Source organism: Cherax quadricarinatus, unplaced genomic scaffold (assembly GCF_038502225.1).
Source record: "Cherax quadricarinatus isolate ZL_2023a unplaced genomic scaffold, ASM3850222v1 Contig755, whole genome shotgun sequence".
NCBI classification, from domain to species: domain Eukaryota; kingdom Metazoa; phylum Arthropoda; class Malacostraca; order Decapoda; family Parastacidae; genus Cherax; species Cherax quadricarinatus.
This window is the reverse complement of record NW_027195781.1, coordinates 1-10000: the sequence shown is the minus strand read 5'-3', so window position 1 is coordinate 10000 and position 10000 is coordinate 1. Positions and strand designations below refer to the sequence as shown.

Below are 10000 nucleotides of genomic sequence, written 5' to 3'. Positions count from 1 at the left end.
ATACTGGAAGCGTTTAGAACTGTGCATGTATACTAGAAGCGTTTAACTCTGCATGTATACTAGAAGCGTGGATTTCTGTGCATATATACTAGAGGCGTCTGTCTCTTTGTGTGTATGAACGGTATCTTTGTGTATGTATACGAGAGGCTCATATTTCTATGTATGTATACGAGAGACGTGTATCTGTGTACAATAGAGGCGTGTATCTTCGGGTACGTACACTAAGGGTACACATCTGTGTATATTCACATATAAGTACATATATATGTGTTCTAAATGTACCGGAAGGTGTGTATGCGCCACGTTATATGTATCTCTATGTATATACACTGGAATTTAAGTTTCATTTATTACGGTATCCTTCATGCTTAAATAGAAGTAACGTACCGTTGCTGAAACAATTTACAGATGACTCATAATGCCGTGAGTACAAAAATTCGTCAGCGCTGCATGACCCTTGCCGGTTTAGCGTTTTATTTGATTATAATAATACAAAAATTCTTAAATAAACCACAATACCGTGGCTGGAACAGTTTACAATTAAACCACAGTACCGTGGCTGGAAAAAAAATCTTATCTAAACCACAAGAACGTGGCTGGAACAATTCACAAATAAAGCACAATACCGTGGTGCGAGCGTATAAGATACTGTATACAACACACGGTGTGTGCAGAGACATAGTTTATTTAAGATGGTAAGTGTATGATGCTGTGTACGGCAGATTAGCCTTTAATACAATGTAAACATAAGTTGGTGTACGTATAGCACAGGGTGTTTATATGAGCCTATATATAGGACTGTGTTCGTATGCCGTTGTATGTAAAAACTAGCGACTACTGTGTGAGACTGAGACGACCACAGTCGTTCAGACGACCACATTCAGACGACCACAGTCGTTCAGACAACCACAGTCATTTAGACGACCGCAGTCGTTCAGATGACCCCAGTCGTTCAGACAACCACAATCGTTCAGATGACCATATTCGTTTAGATGACCGCAGTCGCTCCGACGCTCACATTCATTCAGACGACCACACTTGTTCAGACCACAGTCGTTCACACGACCACAGTCGTTCACACGACCAGTCTTTCAGACGATCACAGTCGTTCAGACGACCACAGTCATTCAGACGACCACAGTCATTCAGACAATCACAGTCATTCAGACGATCACAGTCTTTCAGACGATCACAGTCATTCAGAAGACCACCGTCATTCAGACGACCACCGTCATTCAGACAACCACAGTCATTCAGACAACCACAGTCATTCAGACGACCACAGTCATTCAGACGACCATAGTCGTTCACACGACCACAGTCGTTCAAATAATGTAAGTCGCTGAGTTAAAAAAAAAATTTAATTCAATCCACTAACATTGTTACACACACACACACACACACACACTGGAAATCGGGAGAACCGAGGGATGGAAGCGCTCTTGTAGACATCGAAGTGCCGAGAAGAAATACTGAAAGCCTGTTTGGATACTGAAGTACCGAAGGATACTGAAGGACTATTGTGGATACTGGAGTACTGAGAGATTATACTGAAGAGTATTGTAAATAATGAGTACCGAGAGGTTATACTGAAGGCGTTATTGAGTTTCTCCCGCTATCGAAGTCCTTCTAGTATTTTAAAACTCTTCCGCTAGTATTGAAGCTCCCCTCGAACATCGAAGTTTTCCAGCAAACATCGAAGCCTTCCAGCGAACATCGAAGTTTTCCATCAAACATGGAAGTTTTTCAGCGAACATCGAAGTTTTCCATCAAGCATCGAAGTTTTCTAGTGAACATCGAAGTTTTCCATCAAGCATCGAAGTTTTCTAGTGAACATCAAAGTTTTCCAGGAAACACCGAAGTTTTCCATCCAACATCGAAGTTTTCTAGTGAACATCAAAGTTTTCCAGCAAACACCGAAGTTTTCCATCCAACATCGAAGTTTTCCAGCAAACATCGAAGCTTTCCAGCAGACATCGAAGTTTTTCAGAAAATATGGAAATTCTCCCTTGGACACCGAGATACTCTGGCGTAAAGTGAAATCCTCCTACGGCAGCTGATATCTTCTGGGGTTAGTACAGTGTAGTACCCACTGTTGAGGCTCACCAGTGGGTGGGACCTTTGGCGTTCATTCTCCCACTGGCTTCTCGCGATTATACACGGACTACGCGTATGTATTTTTTTGGTCAATATTGGTGCGTGCGTGTGACAGAGGCAGCGGCGAATGACCCCCTGCACCCCCCCGGTCACCTCAAGCAGAGGTCAACGAGGTGCTACCTCCACTTTGCGCTGACGAAGGCATGAACACGGTTCGCTTACAACACAGCAATATAGGGAATAAAAAAATGGTGTTCGAGAAACCTATTATAGCTTAAAGGAATGTATACAAATCTCTGAGTATGACACAAGAGTTGGGAGTGTACATATAAGCTTTGGCAGGGTGTATATAAGCCCCGAAGAGATTCAGGAAGGTTTTAAAAGGGGGGATGTACATAAGCCCCGAAGAGATGCAGGCAGGCTTTAGGTGGGGTGTACATAAGCCTCGGGAAGAGTTCACAAGCCCTAACGTACGCAAGTATCAGCCAGTGTAGAGATACCTCGATGAGTGTACACACACATCTGGGACTACATACATCTTACAAAGTGCACACAAATTTCAGGGAAGCGCACGCGAGCCTAATTGATTTGTACGCAAGAAAAATGCCTAAAGCAACACACAGTCCTGAAATAGTTGCATACAGGTTTCAAGAACTACACGCAAGACACGGAGAAGTGTAACACAAGCCCCAAGGAAGTGCAACACAAGCCCCAAGGAAGTGCAACACAAGCCTCAGGGAAGTGCAACACAAGCCTCAGGGAAGTGCAACACAAGCCTCAGGGAAGTGCAACACAAGCCTCAGGGAAGTGCAACACAAGTCCCAGGGAAGTGCAACACAAGCCTCAGGGAAGTGCAACAAGTCCCAAGGAAGTGCTACACAAGCCTCAGGGAAGTGCAACACAAGCCTCAGGGAAGTGCAACACAAGTCCCAGGGAAGTGCAACACAAGCCTCAGGGAAGTGCAACACAAGTCCCAAGGAAGTGCTACACAAGCCTCAGGGAAGTGCAACATAAGCCCCAAGGAAGTGCAACACAAGCCTCAGGGAAGTGCAACATAAGCCCCAAGGAAGTGTAATACAAGCCTCAGGGAAGTGCAACACAAGCCTCAGGGAAGTTCAACACAAGTCTCAGGGAAGTGCAACACAAGCCTCAAGGAAGTGCAATACAAGCCTCAAAAAAGTGCAACACACGCTTCAGGGAAGTGCAACACAGGAATCAATGAAGCACAACACAAGCCTCAGGGAAGTGCAACACAAGCCTCAGGGAAGTGCAACACAAGCCTCAGGGAAGTGTAGAACAAGCCTCAAGGAAGTGCAACACAAGCCTCAGGGAAGTGCAACACAAGCCTCAGGGAAGTGCAACACAAACTTCAAGGAAGTGCTACACAAGCCTCAGGGAAGTGCTACACAAGCCTCAGGGAAGTGCAACACAAGCCTCAAGGAAGTGCAACACAAACCTCAGGGAAGTGCAACACAAGCCTCAGGGAAGTGCAACAGAAGCCTCAGGGAAGTGCAACACAAGCCTCAGGGAAGTGCAACACAGGAATCAATGAAGCACAACACAAGCCTCAAGGAAGTGCAACACAAGCCTCAAGGAAGTGCAACACAAACTTCAGGGAAGTGGAACACAAGCCTCAGGGAAGTGCAACACAAGCCTCAGGGAAGTGTAGCACAAGCCTCAGGGAAGTGCAACACAAGCCTCAAGGAAGTGCAACACAAGCCTCAAGGAAGTGCAACACAAACTTCAGGGAAGTGCAACACAAGCCTCAGGGAAGTGCAACACAAGCCTCAGGGAAGTGTAGCACAGGCCTCAAGGAAGGGCAACACAAACTTTAAGGAAGTGCAACACAAACTTCAAGAAAGTGCAAAACAAACTTCAAGGAAGTGCAACACAAGCCTCAAAGAAGTGCAACACAAGCTTCAAGGAAGTGCAACACAAACCTCAAGGAAGTGCAACACAAACCTCAAGGAAGTGCAACACAAGCCTCAAGGAAGTGCAACACAAGCCTCAAGTGCAACACAAACCTCAAGGAAGTGCAACACAAGCCTCAAGGAAGTGCAACACAAGCCTCAAGGAAGTGCAACACAAACCTCAAGAAAGTGCAACACAAACCTCAAGGAAGTGCAACACAAGCCTCAAGGAAGTGCAACACAAGCCTCAAGTGCAACACAAACCTCAAGGAAATGCAACACAAGCCTCAAGAAAGTGCAACACACGCCTTCAACTGTCTCGTTACATAAATAGTTATAAAATCAACATATAGATGAATAAGACACATGTGCAACACTTGGGTATCTTTACTGAGGAAACATTCCACCTATTAGTGACTTTATCAGTCTAATACAGAGAAAAGCAGTTTAAGATGTGAAGATTATGTTTGAAGTAATCAGTCCCTCAGCCAGATCTTCAGTCCATCAAGGCCGTTGGACTCAACACATCATTTCTAGGCTGAGAGACTGATTATCCCAGACTCTTCTCACCATCCTCCGTTTTTTCTCTGCAATGGATTGATAAAGGGAAACACCTTCACGATGAAGATCCGCGAATGTTGCACAAGTGTCTCATTTCAACTTAAAATGTGTCGTTCTCAGGCTCCGGGAAATGCAACACAAGCCTCAGGGTAAGGTAAACACACACACACAGTGAGACACACAAACACACACACTGGAGACAGGGCGAAGCACCTGCCTTGCACGGTTGTTGGTAGGGTTCTCACGCCGGGGTTCGATGTTAGGAAGGGTGAGAGCGAGTGCTCGGCTGACGGCCATACTGCCGTGCACCGCCCTTATATACCGCCTCCCCCGCTGGGGTAGATGCCACGCGCCGGTAAAAGTTCCACGCAAACCTCACACACCTGCTGGACTCGCAATCCGGATTTCAGAAAAAATGCTTCTCTTTCGCCATAGCGTTGAATATTTTATTAACGAATGCTACTAGGAGGTTTATCAGTGTAGTGCATGATGAATGGGCATGTTATAGGCCTAAGACTGATTACGAACACACTTGACAGTGAAAAATAAGTGTATATTGAACCGTGTGTAAGATTTACTGTTATCTTGAATGTGTAAGATTTACTGTTATCTTGGGTATGTAAGATTAACTGTTATCTTGTGTGAGTAAGATTCACTGTTGGGTATGTAAGACTTACTGTTATCTTGGGTATGTAAGATTTACTGTTATCTTGGGTATGTAAGATTTACTGTTATCTTGGGTATGTAAGATTTATTGTTGTCTTGGGTATGTAAGATTTTCTACTATCTTGGCTACGGGTTTAGTGCTCCCCATAATTATAATAATAATAATAATCTACTATCTTGGGTGTTTAAGATTTACTGTTATCTTGAATGTGTTTGAATTTCCGTTATCTTGGGTTTGTATGGGTTACCTGTTCTCTTGCGTATTAATGAGACAGAAAGAAGGCACTAGGATCTGCACTCATATGATTTGACAGTAGTATGTGTGAGGGTGGTTGCTGTCTACCAACCTTCACTTGGCTGACAGTAATATCTGTGTGGGTGGTTGCTGTCTACCAACCTTCACTTGGCTGACAGTAATATCTGTGTGGGTGGTTACTGTCTACCAACCTTCACTTGGCTGACAGTAATATCTGTGTGGGTGGTTACTGTCTACCAACCTTCACTTGGTTGACAGTAATATCTGTGAGGGTAGTTACTGTCTACCAACCTTCACTTGGCTGACAGTAATATCTGTGTGGGTGGTTACTGTCTACCAACCTTCACTTGGCTGACAGTAATATCTGTGTGGGTGGTTACTGTCTACCAACCTTCACTTGGCTAACAGTAATATCTGTGAGGGCAGTTACTGTCTACCAACCTTCACTTGGCTGACAGTAATATCTGTGTGGGTGGTTACTGTCTACCAACCTTCACTTGGCTGACAGTAATATCTGTGTGGGTGGTTGCTGTCTACCAACCTTCACTTGGCTGACAGTAATATCTGTGTGGGTGTTTGCTGTCTACCAAACTTCACTTGGCTGACAGTAATATCTGTGTGGGTGTTTGCTGTCTACCAACCTTCACTTAGCTGACAGTAATATCTGTGTGGGTGTTTGTTGTCTACCAACCTTCACTTGGCTGACAGTAATATCTGTGTGGGTGTTTGCTGTCTACCAACCTTCACTTGGCTGACAGTAATATCTGTGTGGGTGTTTGTTGTCTACCAACCTTCACTTGGCTGACAGTAATATCTGTGTGGGTGTTTGCTGTCTACCAACCTTCACTTGACAGACAATAATATCTGTGTGGGTGTTTGCTGTCTACCAACCTTCACTTGGCTGACAGTAATATCTGTGTGGGTGGTTGCTATCTACCAACCTTCACTTGGCTGACAGTAATATCTGTGTGGGTGGTTGCTGTCTACCAACCTTCACTTGGCTAACAGTAATATCTGTGAGGGTGGTTGCTGTCTACCAACCTTCACTTGGCTGACAGTAATATCTGTGTGGGTGGTTGCTGTCTACCAACCTTCACTTGGCTGACAGTAATATCTGTGTGGGTGGTTGCTGTCTACCAACCTTCACTTGGCTGACAGTAATATCTGTGAGGGTAGTTACTGTCTGCCAACCTTCACTTGGCTGACAGTAATATCTGTGAGGGTAGTTACTGTCTACCAACCTTCACTTGGCTGACAGTAATATCTGTGAGGGTAGTTACTGTCTACCAACCTTCACTTGGCTGACAGTAATATCTGTGTGGGTATTTACTGTCTACCAACCTTCACTTGGCTGACAGTAATATCTGTGAGGGTAGTTACTGTCTACCAACCTTCACTTGGCTGACAGTAATATCTGTGTGGGTGGTTGCTGTCTACCAACCTTCACTTGGCTAACAGTAATATATGTGTGGGTGGTTGCTGTCTACCAACCTTCACTTGGCTAACAGTAATATCTGTGTGGGTGGTTGCTGTCTGCCAACCTTCACTTGGCTGACAGTAATATCTGTGAGGGTAGTTATTGTCTACGAACCTTCACTTGGCTAACAGTAATATCTGTGTGGGTGGTTGCTGTCTACCAACCTTCACTTGGCTGACAGTAATATCTGTGTGGGTGGTTGCTGTCTACCAACCTTCACTTGGCTAACAGTAATATCTGTGTGGGTGGTTGCTGTCTACCAACCTTCACTTGCCTAACAGTAATATCTGTGTGGGTGGTTGCTGTCTACTAACCTTCACTTGGCTAACAGTAATATCTGTGTGGGTGGTTGCTGTCTACCAACCTTCACTTGGCTAACAGTAATATCTGTGTGGGGAGTTGCTGTCTACCAACCTTCACTTGGCTGACAGTAATATCTGTGTGGGTGGTTGCTGTCTACCAACCTTCACTTGGCTAACAGTAATATCTGTGTGGGTGGTTGCTGTCTACCAACCTTCACTTGGCTAACAGTAATATCTGTGTGGGTGGTTGCTGTCTACCAACCTTCACTTGGCTAACAGTAATATCTGTGTGGGTGGTTGCTGTCTACCAACCTTCACTTGGCTAACAGTAATATCTGTGTGGGTGGTTGCTGTCTACCAACCTTCACTTGGCTAACAGTAATATCTGTGTGGGTGGTTGCTGTCTACCAACCTTCACTTGGCTAACAGTAATATCTGTGTGGGTGGTTGCTGTCTACCAACCTTCACTTGGCTGACAGTAATATCTGTGTGGGTGGTTGCTGTCTACCAACCTTCACTTGGCTAACAGTAATATCTGTGTGGGTGGTTGCTGTCTACCAACCTTCACTTGGCTAACAGTAATATCTGTGTGGGTGGTTGCTGTCTACCAACCTTCACTTGGCTGACAGTAATATCTGTGAGGGTAGTTATTGTCTACCAACCTTCACTTGGCTGACAGTAATATCTGTGAGGGTAGTTACTGTCTACCAACCTTCACTTGGCTGACAGTAATATCTGGGTGGGTGGTTGCTGTCTACCAACCTTCACTTGCCTGACAGTAATATCTGTGAGGGTAGTTGCTGTCTACCAACCTTCACTTGGCTTACAGTAATATCTGTGAGGGTAGTTATTGTCTACGAACCTTCACTTGGCTGACACTAATATCTGTGTGGGTGGTTGCTGTCTACCAACCTTCACTTGGCTTACAGTAATATCTGTGAGGGTAGTTATTGTCTACGAACCTTCACTTGGCTGACACTAATATCTGTGTGGGTTGTTGCTGTCTACCAACCTTCACTTGGCTGACAGTAATATCTGTGAGGGTGGTTGCTGTCTACCAACCTTCACTTGGCTGACAGTAATATCTGTGTGGGTGGTTGCTGTCTACCAACCTTCACTTGGCTAACAGTAATATCTGTGTGGGTGGTTGCTGTCTACCAACCTTCACTTGGCTGACAGTAATATCTGTGTGGGTGGTTGCTGTCTACCAACCTTCACTTGGCTGACAGTAATATCTGTGTGGGTGGTTGCTGTCTACCAACCTTCACTTGGCTGACAGTAATATCTGTGTGGGTGGTTGCTGTCTACCAACCTTCACTTGGCTGACAGTAATATCTGTGTGGGTGGTTGCTGTCTACCAACCTTCACTTGGCTGACAGTAATATCTGTGTGGGTGGTTGCTGTCTGCCAACCTTCACTTGGCTAACAGAAATATATGTGTGGGTGTTTACTGTCTACCAACCTTCACTTGGCTATCAGTAATATCTGTGTGGGTGGTTGCTGTCTACCAACCTTCACTTGGCTAACAGTAATATTTGTGTGGGTGTTTGCTGTCTACCAACCTTCACTACAGTAATATCTGTGTGGGTGTTTACTGTCTACCACCCTTCACTTTCACTTGTGGGTGTTTTCTGTCTAGCTGACAGTAATATCTGTTTGGGTGTTTACTGTCTACCAACCTTCACTTGGCTAACAGTAATATCTGTGTGGGTGGTTGCTGTCTACCAACCTTCACTTGGCTAACAGTAATATCTGTGTGGGTGGTTGCTGTCTACCAACCTTCACTTGGCTGACAGTAATATCTGTGTGGGTGGTTGCTGTCTGCCAACCTGGCTTGCTGTCTACCAACCTTCACTTGGCTATCAGTAATATCTGTGTGGGTGGTTGCTGTCTACCAACCTTCACTTGGCTGACAGTAATATCTGTGTGGGTGGTTGCTGTCTACCAACCTTCACTTGGCTAACAGTAATATCTGTGTGGGTGGTTGCTGTCTACCAACCTTCACTTGGCTAACAGTAATATCTGTGTGGGTGGTTGCTGTCTACCAACCTTCACTTGGCTAACAGTAATATCTGTGTGGGTGGTTGCTGTCTACCAACCTTCACTTGGCTAACAGTAATATCTGTGTGGGTGGTTGCTGTCTACCAACCTTCCTACCTGTTCATCCAAGAAAGCATTACAGAGAAGCTATATTAAGGAAATCCTTCAAACGGTCTGCAGTGCAGTGATAAGAATTTTTTTTTTTGTAAATGTTACTAGAAACACAGGATCGCAGAAATTGACGAGAGATTCAAGGGATTCATGAAAATTATTCCAGTTCAAGAAAACAAACTCATTGTATAAACTCAGTGTACACAACTCCATGTATACAATTCAGTGTATACAAGTTAGTGTACAGACTCAGTGTGTACAACTCAGAATGTAGTTATTGTTTTGGTATATTCAATCACCATTATTCTGAACGATCAGAGAACACGCAGAATACTAGATTTACAGCTGATTGACACAAACGTCCTTACGAAACTGTCAGCGTCTAGGCTCTAGAGGATCTGCTATTGTGAAAATTGTCTGTTGCCCTTAAAACTTTCCAAACTCCCCCCCCCCTCAAAAAAAAAAGTCTTGCTTTGTTAGTTAAATTTTAAGGCATTTAACATTGAGAAACGAAGGAAGTAAAGAAGGAAGTTCAGCTAAACACTGGCATATAAAGGAACTTAAGAGAGTGAGGGTGGCA

General features: G+C 44.6%; 1 protein-coding gene across 1 annotated transcript in view; it reads right to left on the bottom strand.

The window, feature by feature from the left end:
• Dh44 (diuretic hormone 44) overlaps window positions 1–4853 on the bottom strand; it is a 71049-nt gene extending 66196 nt beyond the window's left edge. Inside the window, exon 1 of the mRNA XM_070080642.1 lies at window positions 4786–4853. The gene's annotated coding sequence lies outside the window, so the exon portion shown is untranslated. The remainder of the gene's footprint in view (window positions 1–4785) is intronic.
• Between the last annotated feature and the right edge of the window lie 5147 nt (window positions 4854–10000).